At 49.3% G+C, this 14,501-nt stretch overlaps 1 protein-coding gene across 1 annotated transcript in view; it reads left to right on the top strand.

Annotated features, from left to right (window-relative positions):
• LOC138480683 (FH2 domain-containing protein 1-like) overlaps positions 1–14,501 on the top strand; it is a 285,834-nt gene that overhangs the window by 103,987 nt on the left and 167,346 nt on the right. The gene's annotated exons all lie outside the window — the stretch shown is intronic.

The following is a 14,501-nucleotide window of genomic DNA, read 5'->3' as shown; positions in this document are numbered from 1 at the left end:
GGAGACCGATGTGAACTTTTGCTTTAAGAGGTCTGCGCCCTATGGAGGGGGACAGACGTGACATTTTTGGTGAACTGTGTTTTGGAAATTGGACAGTAAAACTTTAACGTGGAGGCCAGGCAGGCCTCCATCCACGTTTTGAACTGCCTTTGTGTTGAGAATCTGAGCCAGAGTGTGTCATCTTGCCAACAGGGACCACCTTACTCCGTGCTGTCCAACATGGGGAGGAGAGCTGACTCAGCCACATTTATTCTTTATATTTGAACACTGACTTTCCTTTGCATGCATATTCTCCTTTTCACACTATTTGTACAAGAAGCAGGGCAGGCATTAGGTTTTGTTAGTGTAGGCCATTTTGATTTGATGGAATCAACTAGGACTGCTTCTTTATTATTTGATGGTCGAGACTACTCCCATTTTAGCTACATGGCAAAGTAGGAGTTTCTCCAACCCCATTGAAACGTCAATAAATGTTTTACAAACTGTACCTTTTGTGTCTGTGTCATACTTGTGATACCATGCCTCCCTTACAACACCAAGCAAGTCCTATTCATCCATGTCAAGAACATTAATCTGGCTACATCGTGCAAGCACTACTCATCCATGGTAGGACGTGAACCTGACTACAGCCAGCAAGCCCTAATCATCCAAGCGGGAGGACATGAATCTGACCACAAGGAGCCAGCCCTACTCATCTGAACAAGGAAGAGGAAACAAGCTCTATTCATCTAAGCCTAGAACATACATTGGTATACACCAAGCAAGCCCTTCTCATCCAAGATTGGAACATGAATCTGGCTACAATGAGCAAGCCCTATTCATCTGAACAAGGGCAAGGAACCTGGCTACATAAACAAGCTCTATTCATCAAATCCTAGAACATGAATATGGCTACACCAGGCAAACTCTAATCATCAAAGCCTGGAACATACATTTGGATACTCCAAGCAAGCCCTACTCATCAGCCCAAGGCCCAAGCCATACACATCTGAACGAGGAATATGAATCTAGCTACTCGTGCAAGCGTGAACATGAATCTGGCAACATTCAGCAAGCCCTACTCATCAGAATGAGGAAGAGGAATCTGGATACACCAAGGAAGCCCTACTTGTCCAACTGGTGGAACATGCATCTAACCACAAGGAGCAGGCCCTACTCATCAGAACGAAGGAGATGCATCTGGCTTCATCAGACAAGCTCTACTCATCTAAGCCTAGAACATGAATCTGGCTACATTAAGCAAGCCTTCCTCATATAAGCCTAGAACATGAATCTGGCTACTCCAAGCTAGCCCTACTCATCCAAGCCTAGAACATAAACAATCCCTACACATCCGAGCAAGGAGCATATATCTGGCTACACCAAGCAAGCCCCACTCGACTGAGCAAGGAACATGAATTTGATTCCGACAAGGAGATTCCCTCATCGAATGATGAACACGAATCTGACAAGAAGGATCAAGCCCCAGTCATCCTAGCAAGGGACATGAAACTGACTCCACTGAGCAAGCTTTACTCGTCCAAGCGAGGCATGTGAATCCGCCTGAACCGAGCAAGCACTACCCATTCACCCGATGAACATACAATGGCTTCATCCCAAAGTGAGAAATAGAACTGTTAAGGTGGATTTCTGAACTCTGACCTGGCGGGCAGAGGTTCAGAAGGCCAGCCTAGTTTCTTGGAACAGGGTAATCTTCTGGACAATCCAGACCAATCAAGGTAGCATTGGCGGCAGTCAAAACTAGTTCTCAGGGGGGGCGAGGGTGACTGAAAGACCTCAATGAGCACACAGAGTAAAGGACACTTACAAATCACTCCCAGTCAGGTGTATATACATTAAAAATAAATATACATTTATTCAAGGCCTTTTGAGTTTCAACACACTGTGATTATCAATAGTAATACCTTTAAACCAATACAATCCTACTAAAATATATACATACAATTACAAGTGGCCTACAGGGTAAAGAGCACAGAATGGGTCCACAACCTGAAAGGAAAGGAAACAAGTGGTGCAAATACACTTTAGGCAGTTCTGCAATGTTCCAATCCTAATTGAGAGGCAGTCCAGTCCCTACGAAAAGAGGAGCCTAGTGCTCAATGTACTTTCAAATGCTGGTGCGCACGATAGCGCAGAAGGCCAAAAACAGGGTCTCTTGCAGGGGCTGTAGCAGCTCAGGAAGGTGGGTGAGTTGATGCAGAATAAGTACCCACTATTCGTGGAGGGTCTCCCCAACAGGGCAGAACATGTTCCAGAAGTTGGGAATTGTTCGACAGCTCAGGCTATCTGTGGAAAGGAGAGTGGCCCTCAGGGGACACTAATGCGTAAAAGTGGGTGGATGCGCTAGGGACCGCCAGTAAGGGTTGCAAGTATTCACCAACCCCCAGCGCACTCCGGACCAAGCTTCGGCAGTCGAGTCCACTTCGGTTGCAGGGTCAATTTCGGCAGTCGTGAGTCTCTGCGGCTTTCAGCAGTGAAGTTACAGCGTTGATTCCCAAACAGGACAGTGGGTAGGCTTCCTGAATTAATGCATGCAGGCCTCCTGAATTAATGCATGTAGACTTCCTGAATTAATGCATGCAGACCTCCTGAATTAATGCATGCAGATCTACTGAATTCATACATGCAGACCTTGTGATTTAATGCATGAAAATGTCCTCATTGAATGCAGACTTTCTCAATGAATGCATGCATATTTTCTGAATTAATGCATGAAGACTTCTTGAATTAATACATGCATATGGAAATACCATGTATGGTAATTTTAATTACCCCATGTGGTATTTCTATTCGGAAATCCGCCAAACTCAAATTCGGGTATGCTAGCCTTTCAGATCCTGTTGCACATGGGCCGGTGTTTCGGTTCGACCACCTGTCGGTTTAATGCATGCATGAGGGCCAACAACTGTTGGATGGTCCTCACTGGCTCAAGCTTTCTACCGATAAGTTGCAGGTGCTGATGGTGGGGCAGCACTGACCTCTAGTTCAGACCTGCTTTGCCAGACCCATGACAGTAACATATCGGTTCAGTGGTGTTGGCGGTGTTACTCTGTGCCCCCGAGCCCTCATGTAACGACACACAGCCTGGGTTGCTGTTACTCGGGTCTCTGCTCATGCACTAGCTGCCATGCTATGCGCAAGCCCTTTTATTGGGTGTGCGTACTGATGCACTGCTGCACCGTGGCCTTAAAGGGCCAAGCATAACACGTGGGAGGGATCGCTCAGAGCTAATTATGTAATTGTGTAACTTTGTATAGTGATCCTCTTACGTTTAAAGCATTTGTCCCATAGGTTAATGTTTCCAGTGTAAGTCACCCGCTTCTTATATATGTTATTGTTGGTTTGTTCTGTTCCTGGTATGTCCCACTTTGTTCACACCCTCATAAACTTGTTCTCAACTTTGTGCTGTTGTACAGGCCCCCCACCCTGGCTCGGACTAGCTTATAGGGCAATAGGCCCATCGCCAAACCGAAAATACAAAATGTTGGTGTGAGTCTATTTTTTGGGTCAATGTGGGCCAGTTTGATGAGTTAGGCGAGTCGTTTTGACCAGTTCTGATGAATAAATATTCTTTAAAATGAACAATTTGCATCACATTTTATTAAAGAAAAATGGCATTGTGAATGTAGTGTCATGCTTTGGTCTTGCCTTCTTAGCAAAGCATTCACCTTGTGAACCTTTCTACCATTATCTGAGCTCCTGTCGTCTTGTCCACTATTGTCTCATCTCTCTCTGTCTCGTCTGCTTGCACCCCTCCCTGTGTCCTTCCCTGATGTTCTCCCCATCCCTTCCCTCTTCTCTCCTCTTCCTACCTACTCTATGGTGCTCTCTGTCTTTCCTATCTTTTCTAACTGCTTCTCTATTGACTATCCTGCTCTACTCACTAAATCTGGTAGATAGAAGTTTAAAAAGGACATCCTGGTCTCCAACCCCGGGCTCCCTTTCTCTGACACCTATAACAGTGCTTCCTCCAGTCAAACTTTCACCGACATCCTCTTTGTCGTTCCCTCACCAGGCCTGGACTCGTCATATGGTCTCTGTGCTCTCTCCATTCTCTTCCTCTCCCATTAATGCTGGCACCCGGTGGGAGGCTCTCCTGGCCTCTTTCCACTCCTCTAAGGTCATCATTAATGTTTACCTGAATGGTACCGTCTTGGTCCAAGGCCCTCAGGCCAACCATCTCCTCTTTGATAGATGCTTCCTGTGCCCCATCAATTTCCTTTTCTTCTCCTGCTGTCCTCTCTCTTCCCCCCACTGTTTCTTCCTTGGCTATCTTGCCCTCTCCTCCTTCCTCTAGGGCTTCTTCTGCAACCCTGCAGGCCGTACCTCTTATTTGTACCCCCCCAGGAAGTCTTTCAAGGATGGCAACCATCTCCATATTGCCACTCTCAACTCTCCCTCTGCTGTCAAACACTCCCCTGACATCTGCCTTCTCCTGGAAATGAAATGATATTAAATGAAATTATATTTTATTTATATCACGCTCGTGCACAAGTGTTTCAGAGCGTGACCAGGCAAAAAGGGAGGCGATCTTACTAGGCCCAGTGACATTTAAGAAAGAACAAGTGCATGGAAAAGGGGGAAATGAATGGAAGGGGGGAGTGGAAAGTGCGGAGCAGAGGAGAGAAAACCGAAATAACCATCAAATAAATAAATAAATAAATAAATAAATAAATAAATAAGGGCGATAGACCATGGTAGTGCAGCCAGCAAGTGGCAGGTGAAAGTTAGTCAGAAAGGGATATCTGATAAGTGCAGAAGAAGTGGCAGGGGGACTGTATGGGTACAGATACAGAACCCTAGTGCAGAGGGTGGCCTTGAGGCAGTGCAGAAGGGTGGCAGGGTGAGCAGATACCTGGGCCCGAATGACAGAGGGTGACCAGGTGCATGATGCCAAGACAGGAAACAGATCAACAGGGGAGAAGGGGGGCAGAGGAAAAGAGGAAGGAGTTCAGATGCTTCCGGAACCAGAGGTGGTTTTCCTCAAGTTTCAAGGTGGCCGGGAGGCTGTTCCAAAGGGAGGCACGGGCCGAAGACAGATCTACCCCCAACTTTTTCCTTTGCAAAGCGACTAACCGTGAGGGAGTTAGAAGTAGAGGAGCGAAGGGCTCAATAGGGGAGGTATTTACGGAGAGATAGTTGAAGGTATTTTGGACCCAGGCCCCAGAAGGCCTTGTGGCCAATGCAGAGGGTTTTAATTCTTGCATCCACTGGGAGCCAATGAAGGGAGTTTAGGGCTGGAGAGATACGATCCCAGGGCTTGAGGCCAAGGAAAAGTCTCAGAGTCCTGTTCTGGATTAGTTGTAAAGGGCGGAGAGTGGAGGCAGGCAGGTAGATTTAGAAAGAGGCTGTTACAGTAATCCAGTCTGGAGAGAACGAGAGCTTTGGAGACAGTGAGCTTTTGAGGTAAGGAGAAGAAAGGCAGAGTACCTCTAAGGAGGTGCAATAAGAAATTTGACTTTTTGGAAATGTCAAAGATGTGTGCAGATAAGGAAAGTGTAGAGTCAAAGATAACCCTAAGGTTCTTAGCCACGCAGGTGGGAGTAGGAGGAGGGCCAAGAGAGGCCAGCCAGAGAGTGAGAGGAAAGAATGGAGATGGTGTACTAATAAAGAGGATCTCAGTCTTGTTGGCATTTAGACATAGATCGTTGGCGGGACACCAATTTTGAATAGCGAATAGACAATCAGAGATGAGGGAAGGAGAAGAGGAGGCTGAAGGAAGCCTGAAATGAGTTGGGTGTCATCAGCGTAGCACTGGAAAGTTGTGCAGAAAATGGAGATGGAGTAAGTGAGAGTTGTCAGGTATTGGTTGAAAAGCCAGGAGGAGAGGTTAGACCCCTGAGGGACACCACATGTGGAGAGGGAGATAGAAGATAGAAAGGACCCAAGTTGTACCTGGGAGGGTAGATCAGAGAGAAAAGAGGTCAGCCAGGCCAGAGCCTGATCAGTGATTCCCAGGTTGTCACAGAGACGATTGAGCAGGGTGGTATGCTTGACCGTGTCGAATGCAGAGGAGAGATCAAGTAGGATGAGGACAGAGGGAATATTAGAATCGAGATTGGAGAGCAGGTGCCGACCTCGATGTCTTTGGTCTAACCGAGACATGGTTCACAGCCACTCTGTCACAAGCTTTGACCCTCTGCTCCCTGATGGCGCCCAGATCCACCCGTTGCGGAGGGGGTGTAGCCCTGATCTTCCCCGAGTGGATTCCTGCCTCTGTCATCCGTATGCAGGCCTACTCCACTTTCAAATGCCTCGTCTGCAGGCTCCCTCTCTCTCCTGGCCATTCCCTTACTGTGGCTACTATCTATCGGCCACATGGTCAGATCGCCTTCTTCCTCTCAGAGTGGGCTGACCTCTCCTCCTCACGCCTGGCCTCAACCACTCAACTCCTTCTTGGAGACTTCAACATCCACCTGGATGCCTCCTGGCCTCCCTCTGGACTCTTTCGCAACCTCTGCGACTCTCTCTCACTCTCTATTCTCCCCCCCGGCCCGACACACTCTGGATGTTCTAATCTCCTCAGACCTTCCCCTCTCTATCTCTCTCACCACTCCTCTCTCTTAGAGTGATCATTTTCTCCTTTCCTCCAAGCTCACCCTCTCTACTCCTCAGGCCAAGCCAACTCCAGCACTGCCACCTACCTTCTCGGTTATCCGACCCATGAAACGTGTGTCAGTTGAGGCTTTCGCCACCACTTTTTCACCCCCCCCCCCCTTTGGCTGACTCACACCCTGACACAGCCCTTTCCATGCTCCACTCTGCCATATCTGATACTCTCGATGTCCTGCCCCTGCCTTGAGGATCCGCTTGAAGCCCGAAGCCAAGTGCAACTCCTGGTATGACTCAGACCTCATTAACCTTAAACGCAAGTGCAGGGTGGCTGAAAGGAAATGGCTAGCTTCTGTTGCATCCTCTGACAAATTGGCCTGTCGCCTGCTCCAAAGGCAATACTGGCTCTCTGTCCACACCAAGAAGAGAGCCCACATCCAAGCCTGCATCTCTGTGGCATCTACCAACTCGGCCGAACTCTTTAAAATCTGCAAGGAACGGGCCAATCCTGCTGCAGTCTCTACCGCTCCAGTCTCCTCCCAGGCCCTCTGCACGCTCTGGCTTCTCATTTCATCTCTAAAACGCAGGACATCCTGTCCTCTCTTTCTCCTCTCCCCCTGCCCCCTCTACTCCCGGCTCTTCCTCTGGCCCTTCTTCAGCCACCTCTCCTCCCTCCTTCTCTGCCTTTCCCCTGTTCTCCCAAGATGAGGTTTCTGGACAAGTCTGATCTATGAAAGTCTTGTCAAAATAGGCTCATCCCTGTTCCTCCAAAACCATCAAGGGCCACATTGACTTCCTGGCTCCTGCTCTGGCCGACTTCTGCAACCACTCCTTGACCACTGGAGTCTTCCCTTCCCCGTGAAGCACTCCCTTGTGTACCCTCTTCTTAAGAAACCCTCTGTTGACTCATCCTGCCCGGCTAACTATCGCCCAATCTCGAGCACTCCTTTCCTGGGCAAACTCTTGGAAAAGCTGGCCATCTCCCAGCTTAATCTTCACACTGATTCTGTTGGTTTTCTCCATGATCATCAATCTGGCTTCAGAGCTGAGTTGCCAGAAGCACGGAAACTGCTCTCCTGAACATCCGTGAAGACCTGCTCTCCAACCTTGATTCCACCCCCCCCTGTGTCCTCATCTTACTTGATCTCTCTTCTGCCTTTGACACGTTCAACCATGCCACCTGTTCAACTGTCTCCGTGGTAACCTGTGTATCACTGGTCAGGCCCTGGCTTGGCTGACTTCTTTCCTCTCCTCTATCTCTATCGCTACCTGTGGTGTTCCCCAGGGGTCTAACCTCTCTCCCTGGCTGTTCAACCAATACCTGGCACTTCTTGCCCACCGCATTGCCGTTTTCTGCCCCAACTTTCAGTGCTATGCGGATGACACTCAGCTCATTTTCAGGCTACCTTCAGCCACCTCTTCTGATTCTCTCATCTCTGACTGTTTGTTTGCTATCCAGGAGTGGTGCGCCGCCAATGATCTCTGCCTTAATGCCAGTAAGACTGAGATTCTCCTCATCGGCACACCCACTCCCTCTTTTCCTGTCACTCTCTGGCCGGCCTCTCTTGGCCCTCTTCCTGCACCCACCTGTGAGGCCAAAAACCTCAGGGTCATCTTGAACTCCACACTCTCCTTCTCTCAACACATCTCTGACATCTCTAAGAAGTCACACTACCAGCTGCACCTCCTCAGAGGTATTCTTCCATTCCTCTCCTTCCCCTGAAGCTCACTGTCTCCAGAGCCCTGGTTTTCTCTAGGCTCGACTACTGCAATAGCCTCTTTCGAAATCTGCCTGCTTCTACTCTCCACCCTCTGCAACTCATCCAGAACAGGACTGCAAGACTTGTCCTTGGCCTCAAGCCCAAGGATCGTATCTCTCCAGGACTGAAATCTCTGCACTGGCTCCTAGTGGCTGCAAGGATTAAGTTCAAAACCCTCTGCAATGTCCACAAGGCCTTCTGGGGCCTCAATACCTTCAACTCTCTCTTCCAAAATATCTTCCTTCTCATTCATCTGCCTACAACTCCCTCAGGGTCAGTCCCTTCCCCAAGCAACAAGTTGGTGGTAGATCTGTTTCTTCAGCTGGAGCCTCCCTCTGGAACAGCCTCTCTGAAACTTGAGGAGAACCATCTCCGGTTCCGGAAGCACCTCAAGACCTTCCTCTTTGCTTCTGCTTTCTCTCCTCCTCTCCCCTGCTGATCTCCTGGCTGAAACTGAAATGGCTATCCTCTGATCTCGGGCCCAGGTCCCCCTGCCGCCAGTTGCACACTTGCACTGCCTCCCTGGCATCCCCTGCACGTGGGGACTGTTTCTGAATCCCTACTGTCCTCTACCAGCACCTGACACCTGATGTCTGCACGTTACCTATTCCTTTTATTTATTCCATCTATTTTTTACTGTCGATCCCATGTACGGCACAGTCCCTCCCTCTTACCCCCTGCACTTGCGCGATCTCAGTGACACCTGGCCTAGTAAGATCATTGTCTGTCTTCCCTCTGTTCCCCCCTCCCTGCCTCGTCACCCCTGGAAACACTTGTGTATAGGCGCGTTATAACTGCCATATCATAACTCCCCCTTTGGGTAGTATTCAAACAGTGTCACAAAAGGAATGAATAGCCATTTGCAACTGTGAGCTTTTTTTCCTTGGTGCCCGAGACAATTGTATGGCCCAGTCCGACCCTGCCCCTACCCCTACGTGAGAGTGCCAACACCCTCTATAAATGTGTTATTGGAAATAATTTCTGATCGCAGTTGACGTCTATGTTCTTCAAATAAACTGAAATACACGTTGAAGGTCCATGTGCCCAGAAATCTTGTGTCGGGGATCTCGGGGCTCACCCTATTTATTTATTTATATATTTTTATATACTTATAATGCGCCGGAAGCCCGCAGGCATCAGGGCGCGTAACAGACAAACATAAACACAATGCAATCGACCATTACAGTTAAATCACTTTACATTTTACAAACAAAAAAACATAGAGGTCATCGGCAGGGATATATCAACAGCTAAGAAGGGCAACCATGGCAACAACACAGTTAGGATGCAGAGGCCAAGGGAAGAGATCATTTAAGGCCTAAAAAGCGTGAGCGAGATGGCGAGCGATTCCTTTAAATGAGATACATCAGAGAATCAGGTTACAGTTTGATGGCCCTCTGGGAAAGTAAGGTAAGCAGGTAAGGAACTGGCCTCACAGCCCACTAGGGCACAGTCACTGTTGGGTTGCGAACACCATCTTTTAAGTCCAGTCTGTGAAGAATCTTCAAATCTGCCAGCCTGACCACGCACGGCCCAGTCCTCTGTCTAAGCCAGGCTAGAACCTTGTAGCGCATGGCTTCTCTGGTCTCCGAACCTTCAACTCTGCGAATATTGGTAATGACAAAATTTCGATGGTCCGGTGTTGACTCTGGGTGGACACAAATCAGCCATCCAATCGTTCAGTGCCTCCACCAATAGGCCCATATCTAAAGGACTAGTGCATAGAGTTAACTCTTTGGCAATATTAGCCATGAGGCATGACCATTGAGCTGGAGCCAAAGACTCTGCTGGAGAGAGGTTGGGTCTAACCCCCCGCCCCCTAGTGGCGCCTCGACAGGTGACCGCAGATGGTCCCTGTGCCAACCTGTGTCTTTCTCCAGCCCTTCAAACGAGGGGAGCACTTCAGGGATGGAGGCCAGGGCCTCTGAGGTACCGTTGCTAGTATAAATAGAAGAAGGGGAGATAGAGGTCACGAGGTCCGCGGAGCCCGTGGCACCTGTTTCCGCCAATCCTATGGTCCCCTTAACATGCAGTCTGGGGGTAAGGTATTTAAACCCCTTATTCTTGTGTGCTAGTCTACCAGTTCCACTTTTTTTTCTGACTGCCATAATGTCAGACAGAAACCTTAAGTGTAGAAAGGGTGGTACAAGGACAGGATAGGAATACTGGGAGAGTAAGAAACAGGATCAAACAGCAGCTGGATATGTAGACAGCACCTCACCTCACCTCAGGAGACGGCTGTCACGGCAAGCTCCACAGCAGGAGAAACAAGCGCTTACCACAACGACGGGGCAGGCTCCACACTCCGGATTCCACTCTGAGCTGAGCTTTTATGCATTCTCAGTTTGAATGCCAGAAGCCAGGGGACCCAGCTTCAACAGTCATCCCTGCCCCGAAACAGCTGAAAGGCAGCTGATGAGACTAGCAACTTGCTCCACACCACGGCGCAGGGACACGGAGAAACTCGGCAACAGCTAAAGGCTATGATCACACCGCTACGGAGCGGAAAGATTAGAAGAAAGGACCTAGGCCAGCAGTGAGCATCAAGCCGCACGGCAACAGGAGGTTACTGCAGTGGTCCAGATCCATGCACGCCTGGCACCGTCTGCCCATCAAGACACCCAGGTACTCATGCATTAAAAACGTTAGTGGCCCCACAGCTGCAAGCAGCTCTTCCACCACTCCTTGGCCCCTTATAATCGTGGGGTTGCAATATCCTGGGGTGTAAAGGCTTTCCCCGGCAGCTTAGAAAGGTTGGCAGGTCTGCAATGGCTACTCCATTACACTTGACTTCTGTGAGTGTGAGTCACCTCACCTTTTGTCCTTGAGCCTCCTGCGTAGTCTTTCAAGGCTTGTTGCAGTTATGGTTGTGCACACACCGTCAGCAAGCCTTGCCTCGCTTTCTCCTGCAGTCTTTGAAGGTTTTTGTGTCTCTCATTCTGGTTTTGTTGGACATGCAGACCCTGCCCGCCTGCTTTCTATGTCACTTCCTGTCTCTCTTCCCGCCTGTTCTATGGCCTTTTCTATATCTCTTCCTGTCTCTCTTCCCGCCTGCTCTACAGCCTTTTCTATGTCACTTCCTGTCACTCCTCCCACCTGCTCTATGGCCTTTTCTATGTCACTTCCTGTCTCTCTTCCCGCCTGTTCTATGGCCTTTTCTATATCTCTTCCTGTCTCTCTTCCCGCCTGCTCTACAGCCTTTTCTATGTCACTTCCTGTCACTCCTCCCACCTGCTCTATGGCCTTTTCTATGTCACTTCCTGTCTCTCTTCCCGCCTGTTCTATGGCCTTTTCTATGTCTCTTCCTGTCTCTCTTCCCGCCTGCAAGTCTTTGTGTTTCTGAATCTGGCGGGGCTACCCACTATGAGTCAAAACCACTCTGCTACACCCCCGCTATGTCTGGTAGTGGGGTAGTTGTTATTAGATTCCAGTTGTGGGACACTTTGAGTCACCCTCACTCACCCATTTAACATAGCTCTCAACTCACCCGCTTTTGGCGCGTGTCATCCGCCTTGCAAAGGGCTGACTCATCCGCCAAGCCCCCTGCACGCCCATTCATTCCAATGGGCGTCTCACCCGCCAAAAACAAAATCGGGTGATTTCACCCACCTTTGCGACGGAAATGGGGGAGAGCTATGCATTTAATCTCTAAAATGTGTGTGTTTCTGATTATGTGTGTCTAATAAACAGAACGCCAGTCGGTTCACTCCCACCACTCCTGTCTCTGATACTAAGACTGTCCCTCTCTTCCCCCAGTTCCCGGAGGCGCTGTGTGTATGGATTTGAGTATGGTCGTTACACTCAGATTTAATTTCACCTTGTTCTCTAGATTCCCCACCAGTCCTTGCAGGTGTTGTGTGTCTGGTTTTGAGTGTGGCTGTCCCACTCTCAGATGTGAGCTCACCCCATTCTCTAGATTCCCAACAGTCCATGCAGGTGCTATGTGTCTGGTTTTGAGTGTGGCTGTTCCACTCTCAGCTATGAGCTCACCCCGTTCTCTAGATTCTCACCAGTACATGCAGGTGCTATGTGTCTGGTTTTGAGTGTGGCTGTTCCACTCTCAGATATGAGCTCACCACGTTCTCTAGATTCCCCAGCAGTCCAGGCCGGTGTTGTGAGTCTGGTTTTGTTATGTTATGTTATGTTAACACTTTTCATACCGGATTACAGTGCAACCGACGTCAAAAGAGGCAGCCTGGTGCTATGATTGAAACAAGGTGGCACTATGTGAAAGACTAGAAGAGCACAGGTTTCAGAGCTTTCCTGAAGTGTGTATGAATCCGGCAAGCCCGAAGCGCAATTGCAAGCGCATTCCATAACATAGCAGCTCTGACCGAAAAGGAACGGCCTCCTATTCTCGCACGGCGAACTCTCGGGACAGCCAAAAGAGAGCGGTCCGCAGAGCACAGCGTTCGAGTAGTAACATAAGGACGGAATTCCGATTGCAAGTATTCTGTGCCAATGGCATAGAAAGCCCTATGCACTAAGCAGAGGGACTTGAAAGAAATAATCTTGGCCACTGGGAGCCAATGGAGAGACCTGAGAACGGGTGAAATGCACGCCTGGTGTGACGTGCCAGAGACAAGACGGGCAGCAGAATTTTGTAGCACCTGTAAGCGATGGACTAAATAATCAGGCTGAGACAGATATAATGGTTACATTAGTCAATCTTACTAATAAGAGCAGAGACCACTGGCGCGCACAGATGGGGCGCTATGTAGGGCAGAACTTTCTTGAGTATTTTCAATTGAAAATAAGCAGCCTGGCAGACCAGCCCAATCTGAGAAGCCATAGAGAGGGAGGCTGAATGTTTAACCCCCAGGTTTTTGACAGTTGGAACCGCCAAAGGGAAAGTACCCAGCGCAGATGGGCAAAAGGAAGGCGTCTAAAGAGAAGGCAGTGTCAACACCTACGGCCATAACCTCAATCTTATCACTGTTAAGTTTTAACCAGTTCTCGCTCATCCAGCATCCCACGGCAGACAGGCAATCTCGCAGCTGAGTGGCATTTGCAGGATGAAGTCAATCAAGCCGAACCAGGATCTGGGTGTCATCGGCGTACGAGAAGCATCTGAAGCCGTGGGAGCGGATCAGAGCGATGAGAGGCTGGATGTAGATGTTGAACAGCGTGGGGGACAGGGCAGAGCCCTGTGGAATCCCACCCAGCAGAGCTACAGCTGAAAGGAAAGGTGGAAGTAGAGGTTGCTGAGAGCAGTCAGATAAGATTGAGCAATACCATGAAGGAACAGAACCCGATATACCAGCAGCTGACAGCCGACTGATCAGGATGGCGTGGTCGATGGTATCAAAAGCAGCCGAAAGATCCAAAAAGACCCAGGGCTGTCACTCCACCCTGAACAGCAGTAAGTCTAAAGTCATCGACTACCGAGACCAAAACAGCCTCAGTGCGTGCCCCACCCTGGTCTAAAGCCAGACTCGAAAACGTCAAGCACCGCCATGGACTCACAGAAGGTAACCAATAGAGGAGAAACCAAGGACTCAAGAAACTTCATGAAGAAGGGTAAAAGAGAGAGTGTTGGTGCTACAATCTCAGATGTGAGCTCCCCCCGTTCCCTAGATTTCCCACCAGTCCCGGCAGGTGTTGTGTGTCTGGTTCTGAGTGTGGTTGTTACACTCTCATTTTTCTGCTCACTTTTATCTACACTGCCCACCGGTCCATGCAGGTGTTGTGTGTTTGGTTTTGAGTAAGGTTGTTACACTCTCAGATGTGAGCTCACCCCGTTCTCTAGATTCCCCACCAATCGAGGCACGTGTTGTGTGTCTGGGTTTGAGTGTGGCTGTTACACTCTCAGATTTCAGCTCACCCCGTTCTCTAGATTCCCCGCCAGTCCATGCAGGTGCCTAGTTTTGAGTGTGCTTGCTCCACTCTCAGATGTCAGCTCGCCTCCTCCCTAGACTCCCCGCCAGCCCAGGCAGGTGTTGTGTGTCTGCTTTTCAGTGTGGCTGTTACACTCTCAGATGTGACTTCACCCCGTTCTCTAGATTCCCCACCAGCCCATGTAGGTGTTGTGTGTCTGTATTTGAGTGTGGCAGATACACTCTCATATTTCAGCACATCCCGTTCTCTAGATTCCCCACCAGTCCATGCAGGTGCCTGGTTCTGAGTGTGGTTGCTACACTGTCAGATGTCAGCTCAGCCCTTTCTCTAGATTTCCCAACAGTGCATGCA

This window comes from Ambystoma mexicanum, chromosome 5p (assembly GCF_040938575.1).
Source record: "Ambystoma mexicanum isolate Mex_15411 chromosome 5p, UKY_AmexF1_1, whole genome shotgun sequence".
In the NCBI taxonomy this organism is placed as follows: domain Eukaryota; kingdom Metazoa; phylum Chordata; class Amphibia; order Caudata; family Ambystomatidae; genus Ambystoma; species Ambystoma mexicanum.
The sequence above is the reverse complement of the archived record's forward strand: the minus strand, read 5'-3'. Positions and strand labels throughout refer to the sequence as shown.